Consider the following 8,936-nt stretch of genomic DNA (forward strand, 5'->3'; position numbering starts at 1 on the left):
TTTATCTGTGTGGTTATTAAGAATCAACACTAACCTGATGGCACGTAATAAAAAAAGCTTAATGAAGAGTGGTATTTTGTACTGGCCTCTTTATATTATGAAGCATGTAAACACATCTGTGATCTTATCTCAGTTATCTTGGCCTGTCTGTATATGCTACAATTCTTAGTCTCATTGGAGTTAGTGCTGTTATAAATTTCAGTGAAGCACGCAGCAAAACCCCCTATTCCTTAGTCAAGTGCTTTTTATTTGATCAGCAGGAACGACACAGCAAACAAGCATTTGGAAAACATTATAAATTATCTGTCAACAACATGGATAAGTTATGCTTTGGTTATTCCATGACAAGAGCCACATGGGCAACATATAAATCTAATAGCTGAGTGAGTCGGAGATTGAACAGTAGAAAATTCCATGTTTCTGCCCTAAGTAAATAAAGTCACTCCCTTTTTTGTCTTTCAATAAAGATCTACTTGACCTTTGCTTTGACACACTTATTGTGTTTATACACCATTCAATTACCATACTTCTGTGGACACTTTACAGTAAAAATATTGCTGGAAGCTATCTCTCTAAAAACACTTGAAAACACTGAGTGCTAGTTATAATTAGTTTATCAAGTTATATATTTTGCTGTCTTAACAGTTGAATGATCATAATAAAGCTTATATGATATTATTATTTCTTTTTTTTCCCATTAAAAGTTTTTATTTAAATAAACAAACAAACAAACAAACAATACATAATCAATCATTCAATATATCTTCTGAATACATCTTTTGTATCTTCTTTTTACTCCTCCAATATTTATCATATCTTAATATTATCATTTCCTTTATTATGACATTTCCCCCACATTTCTTACTTCTCTATTAATACATTTATCTATCTTTTAGTTTTATTAAAATTTAAACAACAATTTTATCCCCAACAACCTTCAACCCCCCTTCCCTCCCCCACCCCCGACTTCCCAGAGCAAAAACAGGGTGTAACATTAAACAAGCATAAGCTAAAATATACTAACTTACTACAAGATTCAAAACTCCCTCACACTCTTTAACTCCTCTTTTAAAAATTATTCATCAGCCTCCCCTTTTAAAATTCTAAATTAAACATTTTAAAACTTTCTTTAAATCATATCTTTTTAAAAGAAAAAAAATATTATTTTAAATTAAACCTTTTAAAATCTCTTAATACCTTTAATAAGACATTCTTCAAGATACAAGTTTCAGAACTTTTTTTTTTAAAGGCTATCCATATCATCTTAAAAATACTAGTAATCCATTAAGTTAAATTATTTCTAACTCTTGAGTTCATTCTTCAAAATATCAATTTCAAAACTTTCAGAAAGATATCAATTAAGTTTAAAGTTAAGCCTTTTAATACCTCGATAATTTTTTTAAAAAAGCTATCCATTTTTAGTTAAACATTTTCACTTAAATTTAAAAAATATTAATTTCAGTAAACTTTTCAAATTTATTATTAAAATCCTCCCCCCCAAAAAAAACCCAATCTTCAATTCTTCCTTTCTTCCTATATTTTTTCTAGTCCTTCTTCTTCAATAGTATTTTCTTCTTCAACATTGCTCCTCCCCCTGCTTTTATTTTCGAAAATTTTTGAATATAGATTTGAGGCTGATGCATCTTTGGAAATCATTCTCTTCTAAAAGTTATCTCCTTCAATTTGAAACCTCAATTTCGACTCTTCCTGCTTATATAATCAGTCACTTCCTTCCCTGAAAATTGATTCTGTCTATCAAGCCAAAAATTGTCACAATAAAGTTTATCAGTTTGCAGGAAAGAGTCTATTTGCTGCTTTTCAGTTAACTGCATAGAAGCTTCTGCCAAAACCTCTGTTTTCAGTGTGCTAACTTCCATCGTGATCCTGACAGCCTCTTTTTCCTGCTCCAAAGTCGAAATAGCTTGATTTTTTTCCCTCTTTTCCAGCCAGCAAATCATTGTTGTTCTCCAGATTATAATTTTAAATAGTCCTTTCAACTGATTCCAATATAACAGAAGTATAAAAATTTAAGAGTTCTTGTAAAACCTTTACAGTCACAACTTGTGAATTTGCTGGCTCATATAATAATGATCCTCCATCCTTGATGTCAGCCATATTTCAATTTCCACTTTAAATTTATTCAGCTGTCAGGTCAATAAGTCCAATAATTTTCCACACAATTTAGAAGTATAAAGTAGTTGGGGTCAGTACCATAGTCTTTTTCATTCCACTAGCACTTTAAATCTTTTTCTTGCTGCGTAATCCAGTAGCTTTTACAATGTTGCAGCTTTAACAATCACTTTCACTAGTAAGTTTCGTTTTAACGCCCTTAAGCACTATCTTTTTTCTTTTTCTTTTAAACGGAGTTAAAGTTTAGTACTTGCATTTTCTGTTCTCCTGATTTTGCTCTGCCAGCGTCCAGGTTCAAATTTTCTCATAATCCTTAAAATTGCTCTGCTGATGTGGTCGCGACCCCTTGTTCTGCATAAAGCAGAATCGTCCCGGATCCGGAACACTGAAGGGCTTTCAGGGAGCTCTCACCCTGCAAACCTCAGGCTTAAAAAAAAAAAGCCTGGGGGTCTAGGGGAGCTCTACCCAGACCCTTCTGCTCTTCTCTCTCCCTTTTTCCCTGGGGGAGAGTTTCGAGCCGCTAGAACAGCTGATTTTCGCTGTTCTAGTGGTTAACGGAATCATGGGGCTGGAGCTCCTAAAGGAGCATCCATTCGGTGAATGCGGAGCCACCGGAAGTCAAGCTTATATGATATTATTGAATGGAATGCAACTATTGTCTACAAAATATTTCAAGCCTTGTTAGTCAACCTTAGAACATCAAGCAGGAAAGTATTCAAACCTGATGTTTCTGATCCAACACATAGAAACCCTGAACTGTTGAGACCTGCTGCATTTATCAACACTTTCATATTCATTTTTTCATATTCGTGCCAGCCAGCTACCATATGTCTTTGTAATTTTCATTATAAAGCGCTTTCAGTACTGCATCACACCAAATATCAACATTTCTGAACTTAGCTCCTACCCTTTTCCTGTAAACTGTAGATTTATTGATTGATCTTCATAGTCCACTTTGATATTTTATGTATTTTACATTCATATTCTGGTCATGTAATGCATGTAAATGTCTTTCAGTACAAATTAAATTTCACAAACAAATAGGGGTATTTGAACTTAAAGCTGGTGTTTATGAAATGGCACCCACATTTCTACAGTATTACATCAAATTCTGAGATTTCTGTTAGTAATTTTATGAGGGTAGAATTTAACCCATTCCATTTAACCCATTCTAGAATTGTCAAGAAAGCTTTTGCAATGGTATTTGGAAATGATTGTGGGTCAGGACAAAGACCTATATTCTGGGCAACCAGAATATAGGCAGCTCAGTCTGCAGGTGGGAGAAAAGGCATGGGAATCATTTCAGAAGGGATCCTTCTTAGTTCTCCAGAGACTAAAAAGAGTGAAGTAGAGAAATACTTTCAATCCTAGAAAATGCTGTTAATATAACTTTAGAATAAAGTAAAATTAGTTCATCTGGGTGTGTTTCTTGTCCAGACTACCTTGCAAGGCTGACATCAAGGTTTCAAGACTGAAAATGACAGAGTCGCAGTCCTGACCCAGAGCCTGGACATACTTAAGGCCTGGATGGGGATGAACATAGGCTGAACCTTTGAAGAAATATGGGTCTGACTCAAAGAAGGAGGAGAGGAATGCTGAGCTATTACAAAAAGGATATCTGGATCCTGGGAAAATAGAAACCAAGAAAAAGAAACTCAAACAACTCTGTCTTCCTTGTCAGTTGACATAGAGAAAGACTTCGACAGTCATTCAAGATTCTATTATAATATGCTAACCACATTGAAGTATATTTTTGGTTTCTTAGTGATATCTGTTTATTTATCTTGCTTACCTTGAAGGGCTGACAGAGTCTTAAAAAAGACAAAATGGCTATAGACTGAAAGCTGTTCTCGATCTAAAGATGATGGCTGTAGATGGGGTTGTACTGCTACATGGGAGCTAGTTTGGAATCTGGGATTTCTCCAAGAAATGGAGGTCCTGCTGAAAACAAAGTGGTGGCCATGACCCGGAAAACATTTGTACAGACCCTTGTGGGTCAATTGGATCTCTTCCTGGATCAGGAGTTGTTATGCATAATCACCTGTGACCTTGTTACTTTAGGGTTCAACTGTTATAACTCAATCCATATGGGGATGCTCTTCAAAGCTATTCAGAAGCTTGTACTAATGTTTTAATGTTTCACTTTCTTGTATGCTTCTCAAAGCCATTTTGGAATGAGACAGCATAAAATCTAAAAAACACAGTTTAACTGACCAAAAACCTGATGGGTAGGAGGAATCATTAATGGGAAAATCTAGTGATGATTATGCCATGTGGTAGTCTGTGACGTGAAATAAAAGAGAAGTAATGGTAAGCAGCATAAATTAACTGTGTGTGCAAAAATAAGAAAAGAGGAAGAACATCATACAACCGAATGTATGTTGTTCGATCTTCTGTAGAGGAGTTGAAAAATACATGAAAGAAGGTGAATGTGTACTGTATTGTAAATGAGAGTTAACATGGATAGCATAAAGTAGGACTTGTTATCATTATGGTTGTTGTGGATATACGTGAATCCATTAGTTGGTGAGAGCTGCTTGTTATATTCCAGTGAATGATGATAATGGAGAAACCAGAGATGAGTTTTGGGAAACATTGTACAGCAATCCGAATGAATGGACCACGAAGTAAAAAATGTACTCTATAGTGTGACTAAATAGAACACAATGAAAATAGGGGTTATTTGGACCCCAAATGAACAAGAATGATGATTGGTGAATATCTACTTTGAGAAAATTTGTTTCTTTCAGATACCTGGTTTTGAAATAAGCCCATTCATATGGAACAAAGGCCTGAATACAAATCTAAAAGCATATTCTTCTTACAGGTGGCAGTACCAGCTATTTTGAGAAGATGGTGAGAAACCATTTCCTTATTACTGCCAAGAAAATGTCATGGACCCGTTCATGTAGTCCAGTGGTTCTCAACCTTCCTAATGCCATGACCCTTTAATACAGTTCCTCATGTTGTGGTGACCCCCAACCATAAAATTATTCCTAAAACCATTGAAAATATGAGTTTTCCGATGGTCTTAGGTGACCCCTGTGAAAGGGTCATTCGACCCCCAAAGGGGTCGCAACCCACAGGTTGAGAACCACTGATGTAGTCACTAGGAACTAAACCTGACTTGAGGGAGTATTTAACTTTAAATTTCAGAGGCTGCATTGTTCCCTTGGGAAATCAAAGATCAAGAACTTGTACCAGAGTCTTTTTGATGTAGTTAAGGCTTTACATCTGTTCTGTATATACTATAGTTAAAATACTACATTTATTCAAGCCTTAGTTAAAATGCTAGATATTCCTAAGTATAGGGGCAAAAATGTTTTAGAAAGTATATTGAAGATGCCAGCTATGGACTCTAGAGACATTTTATAGTTTAAAATCAAGGGATTGTCATTTACTTAAATCCAAAAATAACATTTTACAGTTTAATACTTAAGTTTTTATACATAGATTCTTAATTCTGCATTCCACCCTCCAACTGTGATGAACCACAAATTCCAGTAGGAGCAGATTGTATATTCAGGTGACACAATGGTTAGATAAGAGAAAGTTTAGAAGTTTATGCAGCTGGACAGTGGCAGATTATAACTATAGTTATATAGTTATAATCTCTAATTACTTAAATCTGGTCATAACTTCACTTGCCCATTTTATTTCATTTCATTGTTCATTTTCTAATACTAATTCATGATATTGCTATGACTATCAAATCTTTCACTGGTTATATCATGAAAAGAGGGTGTTACTAAATATTGGTTTCAGAAGACATCTATTGCATGTTATCACTCCAATTGCAATAATAAGATATTATTTTACTAAAGAGTTGCCACAGTTTGAATGCTATGATGAATTGCTTGAGAGAAAGCTCTGAGTTATGTGAGGCATAGTTCTGAATAGACATATAAAAGACTGCATAGTGACATTGATTTCCATCTTTGTAATTGCAATGTCCCCAAATCTTGAGTTATGGTTTTTCCTTCTCCTTTCATTGCAGTTCCTACCATTTAAATGGGACTAACAAGAGTTAACTGATCTATGTTTAGTTTCAGTATTGAAAGTCAGTGAGGGAGTAGAAGAACTATTTCCACATGTTTGCCCCAGAGGTTTAGTCCTTGATAGAATTAAGCAAAGCGTGGGGAGAGAGAAGCTTGTTCAAAGGATGTTGGAAACAAAACTACTCATGTCAGCTTGCTGAGGACAAGCTCATTGTCCTAAAATAATCCCCTCTGTGCTGATTCACTTCTATTATACAACTGATAAATACTACTGCCAATAAAAATGCTTAAAGAAAGATGCTGACAAATGAAACATCTCTTCCAGTTTAATTTGTAAGAGAGGATTTCTCACATTGTCCTTAAAAGAGTTTATATTTTATTTATTTTTTTGTCAGACCTACAGAAACTTAGACATTATATCACCTTCCAACATCAAGGCCAATTCTGGGATATGGAAGACAGAACTGTCCATAGAAAGAACTGGATACATGTCCTTCAACACTAAAGATGAAAGCAAAGGATATGGAGTGGCTTTCCCCATCTAGAAATACTTTTATTGGGGGCACCAGCTTGGACAAGGCTCTCAGACAGACTTCAGTTTTGATATCTATTGGTTTCTTAGTAATTAACTACTAAGTTCCTACAATTTAGCTAAGAATATATCTAGCCAGACCAATACATACAATTTTCTAAAGAATTATTTCTGGATTCTAAACTAGACTGGGTATAAATAAGAACTTACCTGCTCTGTTTTAGCTTTATATAGCTAATTATATAGCTATCTAACTTTATTATGGGTTGCTTGAAGGAGCACCCTAGGAATGGAAACAATGTGAACCTAATGGAAAATTCCCATGTCAACTGCTTACCACGACTAGAAAGAAACAATAACTTTGTCTATATCCATAAAAGCAAGCTGCACACTGCATTGTGATGCGGATGAAATTGTGATGCGATGTGTTTTAGAAATCCATCTAGGAATTATCAGGTATTGCTGGGAGGAGGTTCTGAGGGCTCCTACAGTTACAGTTTAATCAAACTGAACTGTGATACTGACAGTATGTTTTGGCTCTAAAGAAGAAGGCTGGTAATTGACACCCCATCTTATGGAGTCTATTTTATTCCAGTTGCAGCTTTTGCATGGAAAGCTTTGTCACCTGAGATTTTTCCAAAATATATTTTCTCTCTGTCTCCTATCACAACTTAAAATTTTCCTGTCAGAGGTTTATTTATTTCAAAGATTTATATGGCCACCCATTTTAAGCAAGTCTGGGTGGCTAACAACAACAATTAAACCATGAAATAAAATAACCATAAAACAATAAAAAAGGTAAAACTGTAAAACAAATCCCTGTGTCTTAATTGTCCTCTTAGATTGCCCACAGCAGGCTCAGTTGCCCTTTCCATACTAACTACCAATACAATTCTATCTCAGCACAGGTGGCAGAGCTCACAGCTACATGGCTCCTGTCCATTTCCTCAAGATCAACCGGCTCAAACTACTCCTAGCTCAGACATACACTAGACACCTCCAAAGGATCTGCCCAGCCAGAGTCCAACTCTAGGCAAAGTCAAGCAACTTTGTCAGATGTCAAGAATATTCTTCACACTTTTCACTCTTAGTTCTGCACTTTCCTTGTATCTTCAATTATCCATTTTATCTTCTTTTGATGTTTAAATCCCTATGATTCAGTATGATCTCCATCATACTTTGCTAACTCTTAGTCCAAGTGTTGTCCCCGCTTCCCCTGAAGCACAACACAATTATGCTCACAAATATTACTGGAAATAAACTGTAGTGTTGAAGGATATTATGCACATTAATCTTGATATTATCAATTACACTATTACCAAATAACATTTTTGGGAATCCCTTAGAGTCAATGTTGATTCCTGGCCACGGCCTGGATTAGTTCCTGCAGTTTTCTTGGCAAGGTTTTTTAGAATGTTGCTTTTGTCTTCTTCCTAGGATTGAGAGGGATTAGCCCAAAGTCACCCAGCTGACGTTGTGCCTCGAGCAGGACTAGAACTTTCTAGTTTCTATCCCAGTGCATTTAACCAATATACCAATATACCAAACTGGCTCTAAATAGCTATAGGATTGTAGTTTAAATTGGCAGGATAGACAAATATCCATTTTGTTCTCCAACAAAAAACGAGAATGCAGCAAATTTGTCCCTTAAACAATGTCACAAATAATTGCTTGCTGTGACACTTTTTTCTTAATTTAGTTCAGAGATTATTGCTGTTTTCTCTTACTATTAGACTTGTAGAAAATCCAATAAAATATTTAAAATTTCATGAGATTCTTCAGCCCTATGCTTGCCCAATGGAGTAAATCAGGGGTGAAATGCTACCGGTTCCGTTCGGGTTGCCCGAACCAGTAATAAAAATGCTACTGGTTTGCTGAACTGGTAGTAAATTTAAAAAAAAAAAAAAGTTCCAAAGATCAGCTGAGCAACATGTGATTGTCAGAATTTTTTTAAACTTTTTAAAGCATTTTTAACTACCTGTTTCAGAGAACCGTTAGTAAAAAATGTTTTTAAAAAGTTCCCCCCCCCGCTGTTCTACTTACCTTCCCAAGTCTCCTTTTGGCGCATACTGTGCATGTGTGCATGCAGCGCACGCTTGGCGCGCGGCGCGCATGCACAGCCAGCAAACCAGTGGCAAACCGGTTCAGATTTCACCACTGGAGTAAATGTATATATAACATTGGAAAGATCACCTAAAGATAACAAAACCTTTATTCCTTTGGTGCTATATTTCAGTGACAAGGTCCAAAATCTCAGAGTTCACAATTTTCAAGTG

The sequence above is a fragment of the Pituophis catenifer genome, unplaced genomic scaffold (assembly GCF_029215685.1).
Source record: "Pituophis catenifer annectens isolate HBS135680 unplaced genomic scaffold, rPitCat1.0.hap2 SCAF_1, whole genome shotgun sequence".
NCBI lineage: Eukaryota > Metazoa > Chordata > Lepidosauria > Squamata > Colubridae > Pituophis > Pituophis catenifer.